Raw genomic sequence first — 18,392 nt, 5'->3', positions numbered from 1 at the left:
GTCAAATCTTAAAGTTTAGGAAAATTCTCACAGGGGGTTTGAACAATGGTGGGGGAAGGGAGTAAGAAAGGAAGAGCACAGTAAAATTTAGAGGTTCTGGAGCTCTGCTCCTGTGAGCTCCTGCCCAAAATGAGGCCTGGTGAGTGGACTTACCAGGAGCAGGGAGTTTCATTGCATGCAGCGATGTGCCCACATTAAGTCCAACATGACCTGGAAGTGATGCAGGCACAAAAGGGACATCGGGGCAACAATTAGCTTCTAGTTTTGCTCCAAACCAAGAGTGTTGCTCCAACATCTCTGACATGCCTATATCACTTCCTAGTCACATTGAAGTTATGTAGTCATGTCACTGGAATGTCAGGAGTTACTCCTTTTTGGGGAGGTAAGTCCTCCTGCTGGTCAGCTGTTTGGCAGCAGAGAGGTAAAGCCTGGCAGTGGGGACCCCCACTGGTGGGTCTAGCATCCCTAAATTTAATTCAGACCTTGGTGAAACCATGGTTTAATTAGTATGTGATACTGTCTGAATTCTGGCTACTCCACTATAGTTAGTTATGGACTGATTTCGCACTCAGCTTACCCTGCAGTCACGTTCCTCTTCTCTGTGCAGTGTCCGTCGGATTTCCCACTATCTGTGCCGGAGTTACAGGAAGTCTTGCGGCTTTCACACAGCAAACAGAAACTGGTTTTTAGCAGTTTCTGTTTGCTGCGTGAAAGCCGTTACGCTTCCTGTAACTCCGGTGTAGATAGTGGGAAATCCGACGGACGCTGCAAAATGACCGCTGAGAAGAGGAATGTGACCGCGGGGTAAACTGAGTGCGAAATCGGTCCATAACTAAATATAGTGGAGTAGCCAGAATTCAGACAGTATCTGTCTTTGAAGCTGTGATCTGAAGCTGGTTTATTAATTAGCGAGTCTTAACTATGGTTTTGTGTGGTGCCTGAATGTGGGCATTCTGGCTTAATCCTGGTTTAATCTGGTTTGTTCCTTGCAACAGCCTCCAAAGCAACCAAGGAAGGAAAAAGAATCCAGTGTTTATTGAAGCAAACCAGGCTTTGAGTGATGTGTCTACTGAATCCTGGCTTCACAAAATAACTGTAGTTAAAATAAACCATGGTTTTCCATTAGGTCTGATGTGACTAAGATTTACAGTGTTTTCATAAGTGTGTAAAAATCAGTTTCTGCAGATCTTTCTGCTTTGGCTTGTATTCCTCTTTGTCTTCTCTGTTCCATTATGCAAATGTTGCTAATCTGCCTGAGGTATTTCTCTCTTGAGGTAAACTGGAGTAGGCTTTTATTATTGTTTTTTTTCCTCCTTCTGGGTTTGTTGACCATGAATTGATTACATTTTGCAATACTCAGTTTAAATTTCATAGAGGGGGAAATAGCTGCAAGGCAGCTTCCTTCCTCTCTTTATTCTTGTAGTTTTGAAGTGTTAGGCATTCAGAATTATTGATGCACTTATAGAAGAGATATGCAACATTGTCACTACCATTGAGTCTTGCTGCAGTGGCCCATCAGTTGGGAAGAGCAGGTGCATAGCAAGCCTGAACCTTTCTGAACATACTTACGGAGATCAGTCCTGAGTAGGCAGACATAGGATTGCATTCTCACAGGTGATATTTAAAAGTGCTCTTGCTTTCCTTAGCTGCAGATTATGCTGTTAGGAGTGGTAGAAATAAATAAATAAATAAATAAATAAATAAATAAATAACTAAATAAATAAATAAATAGTGCAGGGGTGTCAAACTCAATTTTATGAGGGTTAGATCTGACATAAATGAGACCTTGTTGGGCTGGGCTCGGACATGTTGGGCCAGGCCATGTGCATACCTATTTAAGATTAGGTAGCAGAGATATAAACTTTTTAAAGTCACAGACAAACATGACTAAAGTGGGGTTTTTTAAAAAACTTAAAATGAAACATGCTTAAAATTAGCACTTGTTGGTCTTAAAGGTGCTTTCTTTGTATTTCTCCTATGGGATCCAGGAAACTGGACAAAGGAAGCTCAGGCTCTTTGCCTCCCTCCCCAAGGGACCAGAAGGGGGAGGAGCTTCAACCAATGGAGAAAACTGAGGTTTTGCTCTGTAGCTCCTTTGTGATTGAGCAAGCCTGGCAAAGCAAGTTGAGATACAGAAGGAAGCAAGAGGGAGGGAGAAGGAAGCAGAGCAAGTTGCTCAGGGGCCTGATAGGAGCCCTCTGGGGGCCTGATTCGGCCCCCGAGCAGCATGTCTGACACCCCTGAAATAGTGTATCCTATTCTAATACAGATTTTGCAGTTTCCTTACAGAATGCAAAAGAAAAAAAGAATTTCAGTGTAATTTCAAAATAAAAGTGTCCCTTAGGGTACATTGCACAAAAAACACATGTCACAGGCATCCTTCTCTAGTCCACTCTTCCTATATGCACCCTCCTAGAACTAGATCTGTATTTGAACTGAGCCTTTTGGTTTGGCCTGGGAGGGAAAGAGTTACATGTAAGAGTGGGGACAGGGATGAGATATATGCCTAGTTACTGGTAGATTTGGTATGCTGGTGTTCTTAGTCGCTTCCCGTGATTCTCTTTGTTTACTGGTCTGCCTGAATTTGTAAAGTTTTTCTGCAGTACGGTTCACATGTCCTTGAGACTTTAGAAGACTTGTGGAGACTTTAACTTGCTTGTAAGCATATTAATCCCACAAGTTGAGACTTATAAGTGCATAGTGCATAGTTTGAGGAGTAACTTTTTAATGCTCAGTTACGATCTTGATTTCTTAAACTTTTTTATTTTAAAAATGTTTAATTTCCCCATAATTATTCTGTTCTGTTGGTCTGGTGGGTATAACCTGTTTTGCCCATGAACATGAAATATGGTACCTGAAAGTGTAGATACAGGCAAATTCCAAAAGGCACCCTATGAAAATCTCAAAGGGGAATTAATGAATCTGTTACACTGTAAATTCTTTAGAGTTGTGGTACTTAAAATAAGGGCCATTTGTGATATGACAGTCCATGGGCTACATTTGACATTTCAAATTATTTCCATGTGGCCTGTCATTCACCTATGCTTTCTTGGTAGCTCAAGAGATCTTCTTCATACCATATTGGAAGTAAAAGTTGCCAGGATGGTCTATCTTTGATGGTGAATGGGAGAAGACAGTAAGTACAACTATTGAGCATTCAGTGTCTGCTAGCTTTGAATGTGCTGTCCCTGGTATTTATTATTTATTTCAATTGTATACCACCTTTCTCTCCCATGGGGATAATCGAAAACAGCTGACATTCTGTTCTCTGTTTGATCTTCAGCACAACCCTGTGAGGTAGGTCTGACTGAAAGTTTGTGAGTAGCCTAAGGTCACCCAGAGAGCTTCCATGGCAGAAGGGAGATTAGAATCTGTGTTTCTCAGATCTGACATTCTGACCACTATGCAACACTGGCTCTCCAGAATGTTGAAGACAGAAGCTGTTGGTCCCCTGCATTCTCACCTCGATTGGACTGCTCTGCCAATGGAATTGATGACTACTGCATCTAATTCTGTGGGACTATGGTGTGACAAGATAAGGGGCAGTCCTTTCACATAAGGAACACTTGACAACTACTACCCAGAGGCTGACACAGGAATAACAAGCCCAGATTGCATTTAAAAAGAGGAGTCCAGTAGTACCTTAAAGAATAGCAAAATTTGTGGGAGGATATGGGCTTTTGTGAGTCAGTTCAGATATCTGAAGAAATGAGTATCTGAAGAAGCAAGCAGAGACCCTGCCCCCCCAAAAGCTTATGCCCTGCCATAAATTTTGTTAGCCTTTAAGGTGTTACTGGACTCTTGCTTTTTTCTCCGATTACAGACAAACTAACATGGCTACCCATCTTGATCTACAGATTGCGCTGCATAGTTTGTACCTCCGTTATTACATTTTTGCCTTTGTTCATTCAGTTATCTGGACTGAAACTAAGAGAGATCTGTGAACAGAATTATTAGCCACAGTAAATGGAAGAAGATGCAGGGGGTGCATACGTTTATGGAATGGGAGGAGAGTTGAAATGCTTTGCTAGCGTCAAGCACATAAAGAAGAAGGGATTAATGTTAGGGAAATTGCTAGCAATAGCCAGGGCAAGGTAAATAGCAAATGCTTAGTGATGTGCTTGAACTGCCGACTGCAAATGGGAATCTGTATTAATAACACAAGTACATCAGATTTTTCACTGCTGAGAAAGTGCAGCATTATGGCTACTGGGGGACCACTAGAGCACATGCTTTTTAAAAAAAGGACAGGGCAGCTTGGTAAAAATGGGTGCTTCCATATGGAATGTTCTCCTATTCTAAGTACTCAAGTGTTCCCACAAAGAATATTGACAGTCAATGCACATTCTAGGAAGGAAATATATACTTGGGAGGGCTGTGCAAGATCATTTGCAAAGGGTTTAGGGGCAGGAGGGGCTGTGTGCTGTTTGTTAGCAAAAGGGGAAAGAACTCTTGAGGAAAGCTAGAGCTCTGTATACCTTTCTTAGAGCTGGTATGTGTGCTGCTATTCCAATTGCAGTTGCCATGCTTTTGGCTCACCTCAGGGTTCTCAAGTGTATTTGACTCATTACTTCTGAAATGAAGGGCCTGGTCCAGGAGCTGTTTTGTATTACCTGTTTCTTTCAGGAGATGTGTCAGAGTCCTTTCCATGTTATAATATTTAGAAACAGGACTTTTTTATCTGCTGGAGCCCACAGCAGTGGTGCTCAGCCTGGACTGGTCAGGGCTCTAGCTGGCCCAACCCATGATGCAGCAGCCACATACTCCCAGGCCAGAGGTGTGGCCTAATATGCAAATGAGCTCCTGATGGCTTTCTCTACAAAAAAAGGGCACTGTTTAGAAATGAAAAGATTCTGAGAGGAACACTTTGGTAACTTTAAAATATCATTTCTGGTTTGGGCTTCCTGGTCACTTTTCTTGTTTTCCTGCCTTTTTCAAGCCTTCCTTCTTCACATTCAGGCATTTATTTTCTGTAACAAATCAGCTATTAAAGGTATTGCATGTCTTCATGTGGCCAAAATGGAGGAGTGTGGAGCAACATGAAAAAATGCTTTTTATGGGCATTTTGAAAGCACATCCTGCTCTTGTAAACCACTGAAAGGCATTTTATTTTCATTAGAGCTGTGTGAGCTAGTTTTAACAAGCAAGTATTGCCCAAGCCTTCAGGGATTTGTTTGAAGCACAGCAAAACACCTGCAGTACAAATTTATTAGCAAAAATTAAATCCAAACAGCCCAGGAGTGGTCTTGGTGCAAGGAGAAAGAGTTTGAAAATGGATTGGAAGAAAGAAGGTGGATAGCAAGAGATGCTGGATTGGATGTGGTATGTTAGCATTAGTTCCCAAGAACTGTCAGAAAGCATTAATCCTGTTATAGCAAAGCAGACTGTTGAGACTGAGGAACCATGTACATGGACAAGATTTGTTTACTGATGGGTAAACCATGTTAGTCTGTTTGTAGCAGTAGAAAAGAGCAAGAGTCCAATTAGCATCTTGAAGACTAACAACATTTGTGGCAAGGTATGAGCTTTTGTGAGTCACTGCTGCACTTGATGGCACTTTCTACCACCATCAACAGTTTCTAGGGAGTTTTGTCATGTGACTATTCCTGTCAAGGGTTAGCATTGATAAAAACCTCAAGAATATGCAAAAATGTTTAGCATTCATGTCAAAGAAAGGCTTGATGTATTAGAGATTTTTGTATCTTTTCCCTCTTATCATCTCATCTGCATCAGTGTAACATGTGTTAAGCAATTCTCAGAGATGGAAAAGTGAATGGAAAGACAAAATGTGACACGTTATTTACCTGCTAAGCTGAAATGTTTGAAAGATAAAGCTACCTGCCTTTTACTGGCACTTTGCTTTCATTTAGTCTCTGAGCTGTCTAACTTATGCCTGTGAATTCTATTATAAGTATTCTTCATGTCAACATATCAGTGAAAATGGAGTTCTTCTTTCTCTCCACTGTCAATAATGACTTATTAATTAATGCCTGGAAGTGCCAATTGAAGTCCGGGTCCCTTTCCCTAGGTGCTACACTTAAATGTGAAATGACAGTCCCTGCTCCCAGCCGCCTACAATTGAAACAATTAAGGTAACTAAAGGAAAACAGGTTCCTTCTTTTAGTTCAGGAACTTGCTGATGTTTGCAGGATCATGGATTTATTAGTCCTTAACACATATACATATTATCCTTTAAAAACAAAACTTAGCAGTTCAGGAGAAAGTAATACATTTTGTGACTTTTTTTCAAAGAGCATTTAAAGAGTCATGTAATGGTGGTAATGTGCTGCAGACTGTGTCGCAGACCCTCTGCATGATTGTTTCAAACAACCGTTGGATGAAGAAATCTGTGTGGAACGATCTTGACACTGCATACTAAAATGTACTGTGGTGGTCTGGTGATGTTAGAGTCTATGAGGTCATGTTGTAACAGTACTAAATTGATCTGGAATAAGAATATGACTTAGTTATCACATGGTTTAAAAGTAAAAATCAGGGGAGGGCTTCTGTGTGCTATATAATGAAAAGTTTGATGCCCAATATCATCTTGGTAATAGACCCAGAAAACTTATTCACTGTTAATTCTGGACCAGAGGATTACTTATGAAAATCTGTGTTTGCTTTGAACTCCTTAGGCCAGTTACCCTTGAGGGATATATGTTTGCCTGTCATGAAACTGATGGATTCTGTAACCTGCTTGAGGATGCATCCAGTGGAGCTTCCAATGTCAGGCACTCAGATCTCTGTGCCGGGCGTGTACACTTTTATCCAGGAGTGTCAAACTCATTTGTTATGAGGGCCGGATCAGACATTGGGCTGGGGTTTCATAAAATGTAAAATGCCAGATACTGGAGATGTAAATTTTATAAAGGACACAGACAAACACAATTAAAGATTTAAAAAAAAAACCCTTTAAAGCGTGCTTAAAACATTAACACTTTTGCAATACTTTGCTTATTTAACAGTCTCTGATAACTGACACCTCTTGCTCAGAATTATTGCATCAACATCTCTAGATAATGTCTGTGCTGTAGCAATCTTGAGTGTGCTGTTCAGGTGTTCAAGTGTGCATCTGTAAGTTACAAACTTACTTTTGATTTATTGACATTCATTACAGAAATCTCATGGTCAATGCTTTGAGCCTGAGACCAAGAGAAAAACATGAAATGGTTGGGTATTGTGAGCTTTTGTACATAAGTTGCTTAGTGTGCTGGTCAAGAACATGTGAAGGCACCATTACACATACTGAAGGCTATGTGTTTGTCTACAAAACAATAGTCTTCCCCAGAGAAATAACTACAACTCCTATGAGGCAGTGCAAGAATAGAAAGACAGCGATGTATAGTGGTCAGCATCAGCGTGTTTATCTGGGAAGCCTTGGTTTAAAAAACCCAGAATGCAAAGGAAATGTGCTGGGTGAACTTGGTTTGGACATGCACTCTCAGCCTAATCCACCTCTCTAGCTTGTGGTTATTCCTCATCTAAATAGTTCACATTGCTTTCCTACTGAGAAAGACAGGATAATGAAGGTGTGAATACAGTGAAAAGGGGGAGGCAAACAAGTGGCAGCAACAGAAGATAACAAAAACTGATGTCACATGTCAGGCAAATAACAAGTACCTCAACCAATATCCAAAGCACCAGGACACTGGGAGGGGGACAATGAACAGGGAAGGCCAGAATGGCTGAATGTCCACCTCAGCCAAAGACTGGCAGCTCTGTTTTATAGGTCCCATGTAAGTCCTACAGGGCCCTGATTTAGAGTGGGAGCATGTTCCACCAGGCCAGAGGAAGGACTGAAAAAGCTCTCCCTGGCCAAGGCTAAGTGGACATCCCATAGGCTGGGGACCACTAGGAGGTGATTGTTAGCAGAATGGAAAGTTCTCTGGGGCTCATATGGGAAGAGGTGGTCCCGCAAGTACGATGGTCCCAGGCTGCATAGGGCTCTGAAGATCAAGTCCATGGCCTTAAACCAGATCTGGTATTTGATCAGCAGCCAGTGCCATTGGTGCAACACCAGTTGAACGCTCGTAGCTGAACCCTTGATTCTGGTACAGTGGAAATAGAAGGTTTGTAGTTAGAAAATCTTTGACAAGATGTTCAGGAAAGATCTTGCTTGGACAGTCCCCAGAGAGATAATCTTAAAATCTGTGGAGAAGCTAGGGCTGGAACTACTCCTTAATTTTTCCTCCAGCTAAACAAAAATCTCTTGTGATCACAAATTGTATACACTCCAGCAGTTGTAACTGAAGCCTGGGAAGACATCAAGTCTGATTAAATGTGTCTCTGTGGCATGTATAAAACCAGCCTTGAAAAATCATCATGAAAACCTACAACACAAGTAATATACTTGCTCACCTTTGCGGTCTACTCCAAAGCACAGAGAATCAAACATAAAAACTTCTCTTCAATCAAATCAACTTCAAAGAAAGCCTGTTTAAAAACAATTGATGGGGCACCTGATATTACCTCCTGATTGAGTAAAATTAGGACATGTGAAGCTATTCTGATTTTTTTGAAGTGCAGAGCATGGATTATTCCTTCCAAATATTTTTTTCTGATTTCCAGAAAAATGTATGCAATTGTTCCTTGCGCCTAGCTCTCACAGTACAGATCCTATGGGCGACACACAGCTATTCATTAGAGAATTTTCATTTTGTACCAATCTTCCCAGATAAATTTAGTTTATTAAGCTTTTTCAAATGAGATATTATCACACCGCCACAAAGGCATCCAGGTATTTGAGCAGTCTGCATTTTTCTGCATAAGCAAGGGTGCAGAATAAGTTATGGAAATCTGGTTTTGTTCTGGCGTAAGGTGGAAAGAAGTTGCATTTTCTATTTGTTGCTGCTCTTTGGATTAGTTTTTTAGTAGAAAATAAGACTTCAGTTGCATAGCACCTCTGTAGCCATAGCCTTACAGGAAAAGAACACAGATGCTTTTATGGTAAATGAAAGCCACAAGTTTAGGGGTTCATAAAAGCAGTGTAAAAAGCACGAATTGCAATCATATAGTAGAAAGTAGGCAGCGAGCCATAGTGTACAGGGAAGCCAGTTAAGCTGTGTGTGGCTACATGGTGTTAGCAAGAGCACCTTCCCTTTAAAAAGTAATCAGAATGGTGGCTGAGTAGTATGCTTCTAAATATACTTTTGTCCTATGTATTTTGTTCTAATGCCAGCTGTTTTCTGCAAACTCATGAAAGCTTAGTACTTGGCAGTAGCAGAAAAAGAGAACAGCTGCCTACAGACATGCTGCCCTTCTGGGTTCTGGCTATCAGTATCCCTTTTTTTCCATGAACACAGATGTTAACAAAGTGATTATGAGAAAATGTCAGTTTCAACCATCCTTTTCAGCACAGACCTGGATGTGCTTAAGCAAATGTGGATCCCATCTACTTATAACGGAATTAGTAATGGGGTAAATGCTAGAAATTGTCAGTCACCAAATATATCACATGAGGTTGTCTGTGCTCTGTAGCCTAACAGCAACACAGAATAATCTGAATGTCACTGAACTGGTGACAGAATTGCTGTTGGTAAGCCTGCCATAGGCTGAGAGGACGAGGGGAAAAAACTAGATTGAACTACACTGGTTCACGCATAGGTATGCTTGTGTATATGATTTATATAAATGTGTTTGTATAAAATACGTATCCTCAAAGCAGCTTACAAAATTTCAAAAAATTCAGTAAAAACAAGAGTAAATAACTAATAAACCAATACAGCTACAGCAGTACAAAACTGATTAGTCAGTAGGCAACCGAAAACAAGGTCAAACATCATTAAAGAGCTGTCTGAATTTTAAAAAATGACCTACCTGATGTTTAAAACTGGACAGAGCGGGCACTAGAGGAATTGGTGCTGGGAGGAAGTTTCATCAATGAGAAGATACTACTGAAAATGGTCTTCCTCTAGAGACCACGCATCTCATCACAGAAGGTGAAAGGTGGCCTAAATTTCTCTCTTGGCACCCCTTATCTTTCTGTACCAGGACTTGCCAAAAGACTAAGAAGGTATGGCTTATGGCTTTGAGCAAAACCTCAAAGGAAATCATTTTCCTCTCAAGTCCCCCAACTCTTGGATGGGGTGGTACACTCCAGGAGATGTACTGCTACTCCCAAAAGAAAACCCTTTTTCCTTTTTGGTTTCTCCCCATGGCACACTTGGACCCCAGGAGGGTTTGTGTGTGTGTGCTGCTCCCAGTTTAACTGGAACTGAGTCCTTGAAGAGCTTGGTACACCACTTGGGTCTCAGCTTGCTCCCCGTCAGCTTCAGCATGGAATGAGGCAATGGATGTAAAGCATACCTTTCGTTGCCTATTGGATGAACATTGGGAGGAAGGGGTTATCTAGTATGACGAGAATGGGTAGTTGGTTGTGTGCTGGGACACCTGGGTTCTTTGCCCAGGAGGTGGAGACTATGAGTTCTGGGAGGGGGAGAGATGGGTGATGCAGATTACTGCTTTGACTTACTCCCTGCTAGTGACAGCACAGGAAGAAGGGCAAGTGGAGTTTCTTGGCTTGGGGTGACAAACACCTTGGCCTAAATGGTCTTGCCTAATATAGAAAGTTTGAAAATATTTGCCCATAATTAATGCTATGGATTCTCTCTCTCTCTCTCTCTCTGTGACTTGAAGGATCTTGAAATGTAGCTAGGGCCCAAGCTACATGTGAAGGGTAGTTCAGTGTTCTTTGTTCTGCTTTTTTAATAAATAAAAAGCAGCTTATAGGAGGCTGAAACCAGAGCAAAGGACAGGCAGTCTTGGCCTGTTATTTCTGTTGGAACTCTCTCCCTTCCCCAAGCTACTTTTTCCCATTGGTGAGGGGTGGGGGGGAGAGCTCCCAATAGTGGACTGAAAAGCAGCTTGGGATGGGATATGGCTGTGAGTCCAGAAATGGCCAGAGAAGAGAAAGAATTAAACTGCCCTGCCTGTCCTCTGCTTCCAGTTTTAGCCTCCCGCATGCCCTTCTTAGTTTGTTTTTGAGCAGAAGAAGAGCAGAACTGCTCATCTTGTGTAGTTCTGCTTTCAGGCAACCATTCTTGCTGTGTTTGCACCATGCTGATACTGAGTTAGTGGGGCAAATGGAAAATAAGATGAGGCTGAAGGATTGGGAGGGGGACCCTTAGCTATTTCAGTGTCTTTCTGTGAAAAGGCATGCACATTTCTGTTGTGGCATGGATTTATGTGAGGCTGTACTGTCATATGCAACAAAGAAATCTTGTAAAATTTCAGCAAGCTGCAGTTGCAGATAAACAGTGTAGTATGAATAGAAGTTGTCCTTGTTTGCTGTCTGTAGAGAACAGTAGGATTTGAAGCCACTGCAGAAATCTGCATCATTCATGTGTGTTATTCATAAGCTTCCTAGTAATGTGTACAGTGGCTGTGGATAAGGGGGAGGCTCCCATACCCCAGTTCCTAAACATTCTCTTCTGTATGTAGAGCTTGATTTTATCTTAGGAGCATGAGAGCCACTGTAGTGAGTGTACTTTACATGCATCTCTGGCAGCGCTGGAAATTCTAGATCATGTGGAGGGACCAGTAATGTGTCACTTTGCTGTATCAGCATCATCACAACCTGGGGTCTGAAGCTTCTTGATCCCTTCCTAACCAATCTGGAACTTCTGGTGTTATCTAGAGCTGGGTGGGAAGTCAGCAGCACTCTCCAAGCAGCTCCCACCCTGGGCTAACGTCAGACATGACTGTAAAAGTTTTGTATACCTCTCCTATTTTCCCAGCAGAGTTCACATAAGTCCACCAACATTCCCCCTCCTGAAAGCTTCCACACCCAGGAGCATGTGTTTGCCTTTAAATCAATCTGATGTACTTGGATAATGGACTTTCATTTTTTACTTGTATTCACCTGTTCCTCAGACTACTGCTGCATAGTCTGCAATTGTCCTTTATATACATAGTGGATTATTTTGGTTTTGTGACTGGAACTTTGACGTGAGTGGGCCTTGGGAGCAGCATTCCTTGAAACACTAATGGTAAAGGTCTAGGCATAATTGGCAGTGTAGCTGCTGACAGTGGAAGAAATAAGGGAAGAGATCATGGAAGAGGCTGGTTTCAGACAGCGACTGAACAGGTAGTATCACAGGCAGAGAAGAGACCGCATAGAAAATTTATGAATCAACAGAGACAGCTGTCTGTAAGCTTAGACACCTGCATCCTTTTATTGGAGGCATAGTCAATAGTGAAGATACCCATGATGCAGCAAATATTGATGGGGTAGCATGAAGTTGGAGAAGTGTTGTACATCTTAACCTCGTGCTCTAGGCTGTAGGGAAGAAGAAACTCAAGACAAGCATGCTGGGGCTGAATGAAATTTCACTTCTAAAACATGCCAGCTTCTGTGTAACAAAAAGGGAGGAGGGAGAGCAGTGCTGTCTTGCTTTTGTTTTCAAAGCTTATCGAAACAAATTGACATTGTTCTCCATCATGGGTAAAAAAAAAAAAAGGAGGAAGAGAGTCATGGGGAAAGAGTTTTCTTTCCTCCTGCACAAGTCCACCATGCTGTGCAAATTAACTCTATGCTGAGCTTGAAAATCCCACTCGACCTTTAGGGCCCTTCCTAACAGGGTGGTGGGGTGTAAATTTCTTAGTCCCTGTGTGAGCAGTCTCCAATTGCTGAGAGGAATTGCTTTAGGGTGGCTTTTTTACAGCAGTGAAGGAGTAGCTGTCTCATGCATGCCAGTCTCTGCTTCTCCTGCTCCTGATGTTTAAGGTGTATGCCTGAAATCCATGACTCTGCTGCTCACAGTAATGAATAGCTGGAACTTGAAGTCTCCACCAAGTTGGTCATGAGCAAATGTATTTATTTGGTAGCCAGAAGTGAGGCATGTTGCTGGGGCTGGGGTTGAAGAAAACTTGTGCAAAACTGGTCCCATGAGCTTCGTGCTTAATTTTTCATGCCATGAGCTGCACCTTTTCTGAAAAAGATCGAGTGTCAGTGATGATAAAACTGTGGAGTAGAGGAGTACTTTGTGTAGGAGTGAGGAAAATTGAATGCACTTTGTGATGAGAGGGGCCTTTTTTTCTTCCCAGAGGAAGAAGGCATGGAGCCAGGCTTTGAGTGAGCTTTCTCTCATCCTGTCTCTCACACCATCCCGAGCCATGGAGAACTGTACTGCCTGTGACTTCTTTGTAATCAGGCTGCTCGAATTCAGGTGCCTGTGCTAAATTCACCCCATCGTCTTCCAGGAGCTCCCTTGAGATTAAGTCAGTGTTGGGCTAAAACAACAGCTGTTGTGTTAGGCAACTATAAAGTGCTCAGAATTGCCAGGACTTTCTCATTATTTTAGTGCTGTAGCTGACAGAGAAATGAGTAGCGTATGAAGTAATAATGGGCTAATAGAAAACTGGAGCAAAGATTTGTCCAGGAGGTTACATAGGTGCGCTGCATCATTACAGAAAAACCTGTCATGACGTAGCTTCTTGTTTGCCCATTTGGATGTTTTCTACACAGCAGCAGGCTGTCAATTCAGAACAGTGGCAATGGGGCTTTCCACATGGCAGGTTTCCCTGTATTTCCCTACCCCAGTCCGGTACAGTAGGTCACCCCCTGTCCCACTGCCAGAGGGCTTTGGTGTTTGTTTGTTTTTTTAAAAAATCCGCAGTTAATGCATTGTTTTAGCATTGTAAAGATCTGTCTATTTGTTCCTCTGAATTCTAAGCTTTCATTGTTTAAAAAGTCTAAAGGAGATGTAAGAGGAAAGACATAATGTTATAAATTGTTTATTTTTTTTAAGCTGCTCTTGTGGTGGGGGAAAGTATGCACTTTCTTGTTTGCATTAGTGCTCTATTGCGATCTTTCTCTCCCAAAACATCATTGCAGAGCAGGTTTTATACAGATCACAGGAAAGACAGGAAAACGTGTGAGGTACATGGAAGCACTATGGTGCTATGGGGAAGTGAGGGGAAATCCTCTTTCCAATAGCAATCAAGCCAGGCAAATAGATCATGTACAAGTATTCTTGCCTTATTATAATTTTGTTTGAGTGGGGTTGAATCTCATTTCTATCTCGTTTCCCACTCATATCAAAAGACAGAACTATTTGCCTCTTGTGCCTTCAGACTGTGTGTTGAGGCAAGACATGGAAGCATATTGCAGAGTTGTCATTGGCTGTCAGGAGAGATTTGTTTCCCCCCCTATTTCTCATAATGATGTTTCATCAAACTGTTTTACCATTTTAAAGTATTTCAAGTAATAGTTGGAAGAGGGGATCAAAACTAGCTCTTTGTGCAACCAGCACTGCCTGCAGTTGCATGGCAATCCTAGATATCCAATAGATCAGGGGTGGCCAATGGTAGCTCTCCAGATGTTTTTTGCCTACAACTCCCATCAGCCCCAGCCAGCATGCTGGGGCTGATGGGAGTTGTAGGCAAAAAACATCTGGAGAGCTACCATTGGCCACCCCTGCAGTAGATTATCCCTGCAACCTTACTGGTATGGAGCAACATTTTCCCCTACTTGTGCATGGAACAACTGGAAAAGGGTTTATTTCTTGTGTGTGTGTGTGTGTTTTTAAATGATTAAGGACATGTGTTATGTATATATATGTCCAACAGAAAACAACTCTGCTCCATTCTCTATATGATAACCCTTCAAATATATGATATAGCCCTTCAGATACTTGACTATGGCTATTGTATCACCTCTCAGTTGTCTCCTTTCCAGTCTAAACATATCCAGCTCTTTCAAGCTTTTTTCATAGGACTTGATTTCCAGAGCTTCACCATCTTCATTGCCATCCTCTGGACACATTCCAGCTTGTCAACCATTTAATCAAAGATCATTCAAGCCCTAGAGGCATTGGACTGTCTGGTTCTTAATGTGCTGTCCATCTAAAACCAGAGAAAACCATCATGGTATCTGATTGTGTTACCTTAGACAACAGCAGTTGAAAAGGCTCTAGTAATAGTCATGGTGGAATAACTGAAGAGTTCATTCTCCTCTCCATTTCTATTTGCCCCATTACTCAGTTATTTGGATGGCACTACAAGTTTCTCCAGAAACCACTAACACATTATTTTGCAAGGGGTGATTGCATTATACCCTATGAAATATTCTGCATTTTTATCTGTGTTCCTCTGGTCATGATGATAATGGAATGCCCTAGTTATCAGTGTTCCCTCTAAGATGAGTTAGTGTGAGCTAGCTCACAGTTTTTTAGCCTCTGACTTACACATTTTTGTCTTAGCTCAGGAAAAATGGCCCAGAGCAAACTAATTCATGCAGTAGCTCACAACTTTAATGCCAGTAGCTCATGAAGTAAAATTGCTGCTCACAAGTCTCCACAACTTAGAGGGAGCATTGCTGGCTATATATGTCTAACCCTGGCTGGAAGAGGGAGTTCTTTGAGTAACATTGTTACATGGCTTTTACCCCCTGGATACAGTGAGATGGAATGGCTGGGGGTAATAGGCCCTCAACATCAGTTAAGCTGTTCTTTGAGTCATTACTGAATTTGCACTGAAGCCTGAGAACAAAAGCCATTCTTGGGTCTCACTTGACTTTAAAGGGCAAATCAAGACCACTTTTCAATCCCTTCAAAGCCAGAGCATGTCCGTTTTTAATCTGAAGACATAATCTATAGATTTACACTTGCAAGCTGCAGTTGGGACATAAAAAGTGAGGGGGGAACAGAGAGGCCGTTTTCGCACTTAGCGTTTGCTCCCCTTTTTCCGCGGCGCAATTATGTCCAGATCATTTTTCTCATTTTCCCACTAGTGACTCTTTGCGGAGTCGCCTTCCCTGAAGCCCCGGCTCAAATCGTTTTCCCACTGGCATCGGCTTGAGTCCGATGCCCTGTCAATCTTTTTTTTTTTAAGCGCAAGTCTGGTTGCGTAATGACGTACTAACGTAACATCGAGCTGCTGCCTCCCCTTCTTTTCGTGGACAAACCGCATCACGTGTGCTGCTGCTGCTTATGGATTGGCTGCAGCTGTAGAATCCTCCACAGCCCTTCATGTATTAACAGAAGCATTCACAGTGGAGAATCCTAGCACTAGATTCCCCCCCCCCCAAATTCTGAAGCACTAGATCCCCCCCCCCCCAAATTTCCTCCGCTCTCTTTCCCCTCCCCGGCTGGCGCTTGCAACGGGGACCTGACTGATTCCTGCTGCCAGAGCTCCCCCCCCCCCGCTCCATTCTCTCCTTCCCCTTCTGTGGCGCGTGTGAGGAGCTCGCTCGCGTCTACTTTCTAACCGAGCGGAATGTAGCCAGGGAGAAGAATGCAGGACTCCAACTTCCCATTTTATACATGGCGATTTTGTGCAGGTCCAGAAATCCTGGTGGCACAGCTGAGGGAGGCATTCCCTTCTTAAAACACACACACATGGACGCTTTGGCCCGCACCGGCACTACATTCCCCCCCCCCCCAGCAATGGTCGTTTTCGCATTATCGAGATAACGCAACAGCGGAATAACGCAACTAAAGTCAATAATGAAAAAAAATTCTAACGAAACCAATTGAAGTGCCAATTGAGGCTATTCCAGGAGGGTTTTTTTTTTCCTATTTGTTAATTTCGAAATATCGCTATTACGCAAAACTGTGAAGTTTAAAAAAAAAAAATGGCCGTGCCGGCACTTTGGGGAAGCGCCGCGAAATGCTGATGATTGGCCAAGCGGGTGGATGGGGTGGGAGGACGGAAAGGGAGAGGGTGACGCCCCCAAAGCAGTCGATCCGGCGTGGATGGATTTCGCACAGGAAACTCCGCTGAGTGGATCCGGAGTGGATCCGGAGGTTTTCGGAAACTCCGGCAACTTGCTGAAAAACATACTCCGGCGTAAAATCCCTGAAGCGCCGGAGCAAAGCGCAGCGCCGGAGCAACATGTGCGAAATCCAAGAGAAGATCCGGAGGTAAATGGGGCGCTACGCCGGAGCAAACGCTAGTGCGAAAACGGCCAGAGTTTTTTGTGCTTCCCTCACCTAAATCCTTTCTCCCAATTCAATTAATTTGTTTTTACAAAAAGCTCTCTCTGTTATGATTCATGTGTATTTAAAACTGAGATTTTTATATTCAGTTGCCTTCTGCCTTACAAGGTGATTCTGCTCTTGATATTTGAAACTAAGATTTCCTCTCCTTCCCAAGAGGATAAATTTGTCAGACAGCTACATCTTTTCAGGAAACACTTGATGTTAACTTCTTTAATTCCCTGCATAAACTAAAATGGCTTTATGAGGTGTCTCAGTGACTTTCCTTATTGCCAGTTTGATTTATGGGATAGCAAATGTTGGACAACAACTTCATATAATGAAGGCTGAGAACGTTATTGCCTGGTTTCTACCTCTGAAACTTATTACAGTTTAGTACCTGGAACCATTAGTGCTGGATTACAGCCAGGGTGGGATCAGTGGGAAACCACTCTCTGCCTAAGAGTGTTTTGAAAAAAGGTGTTGTCCTTTCTTCCAACCAGAGTCATGGATGTGGCTAGACAATGCCCATTGAAAGAATAAGAGTTTGTTTTTAGAATAGAAATATGTCTTTCAGTCAGTGATGGAGAATCTAGATTTTTCCCTGGCAAAGAATGAGGCTAAGCCAGGGAGAATCAACAAACCTCCTTGTAGTAGAGCCATGCTAGAGCCTGGAAATATTATACTGTTTCTTTTTCTTCAGCTTTGCAGTCTCAAGGGCCTAGTTACAGTGGTTATTGATGCACAGACCAGATTTTATCCAGCTGCTTTCAACTCAGGTCCTAAGCTGGCAGTTGTCAGTTCAGCAACTGTTTTTCTTGCCACTGCACTGCATCCTTGACTCAAATGAAGAGCAGTCGAATTCTGTGTCCCTAAGTTATTTTCTGTTGAGCTCTGTCATCATTCTTCTCTATAGCATTGTCTCCAGTTACTGAAGATAATGACCATGCAATGACACCGGTGCTTTTACCCCCACTAGTATCTGAGCATTGCATAAGTTGCGATTGTTCTGTACCATGCTTTGGGACTACTGTTTTGTCATTCTCATCATAAGGTAGTGAAACTCAAAATATGTGTTTCTGCTGAAATACTATGAGCAAATTTTCCTTGATGAGAATAGTATTTAATCCCTTCTGGGAGAGAATAGTTTAGTTGTGTAGAAAATAGGATGACTTGAGGTGGCTTTATACATTAGCACCTGTCTTTTGTTCTTTGGGTGAAAGATGCAGATGGGAATTTGCATAGCTCTGCATGGGATGTGTGAACTAAATCTGAATTTATAGCTGCTAGCTTCTTACTTGCAGATCATTGCAGAGGCACCAAAAATGTCTTGTATATCCATTTCATGTAATGTGTGCAACAGCCTTTTATTTAATGTAAGAGCCCTACATGCATAAAAACTTTACATGCATCGAACTGATGGATCAGAGAACTTGTCCTGCTGGAATTGAAAACCTGTGTTGTCATTTCATGGCC

The sequence above is a fragment of the Heteronotia binoei genome, chromosome 21, assembly GCF_032191835.1.
Source record: "Heteronotia binoei isolate CCM8104 ecotype False Entrance Well chromosome 21, APGP_CSIRO_Hbin_v1, whole genome shotgun sequence".
NCBI lineage: Eukaryota > Metazoa > Chordata > Lepidosauria > Squamata > Gekkonidae > Heteronotia > Heteronotia binoei.
This window is presented reverse-complemented; position numbering follows the sequence as displayed.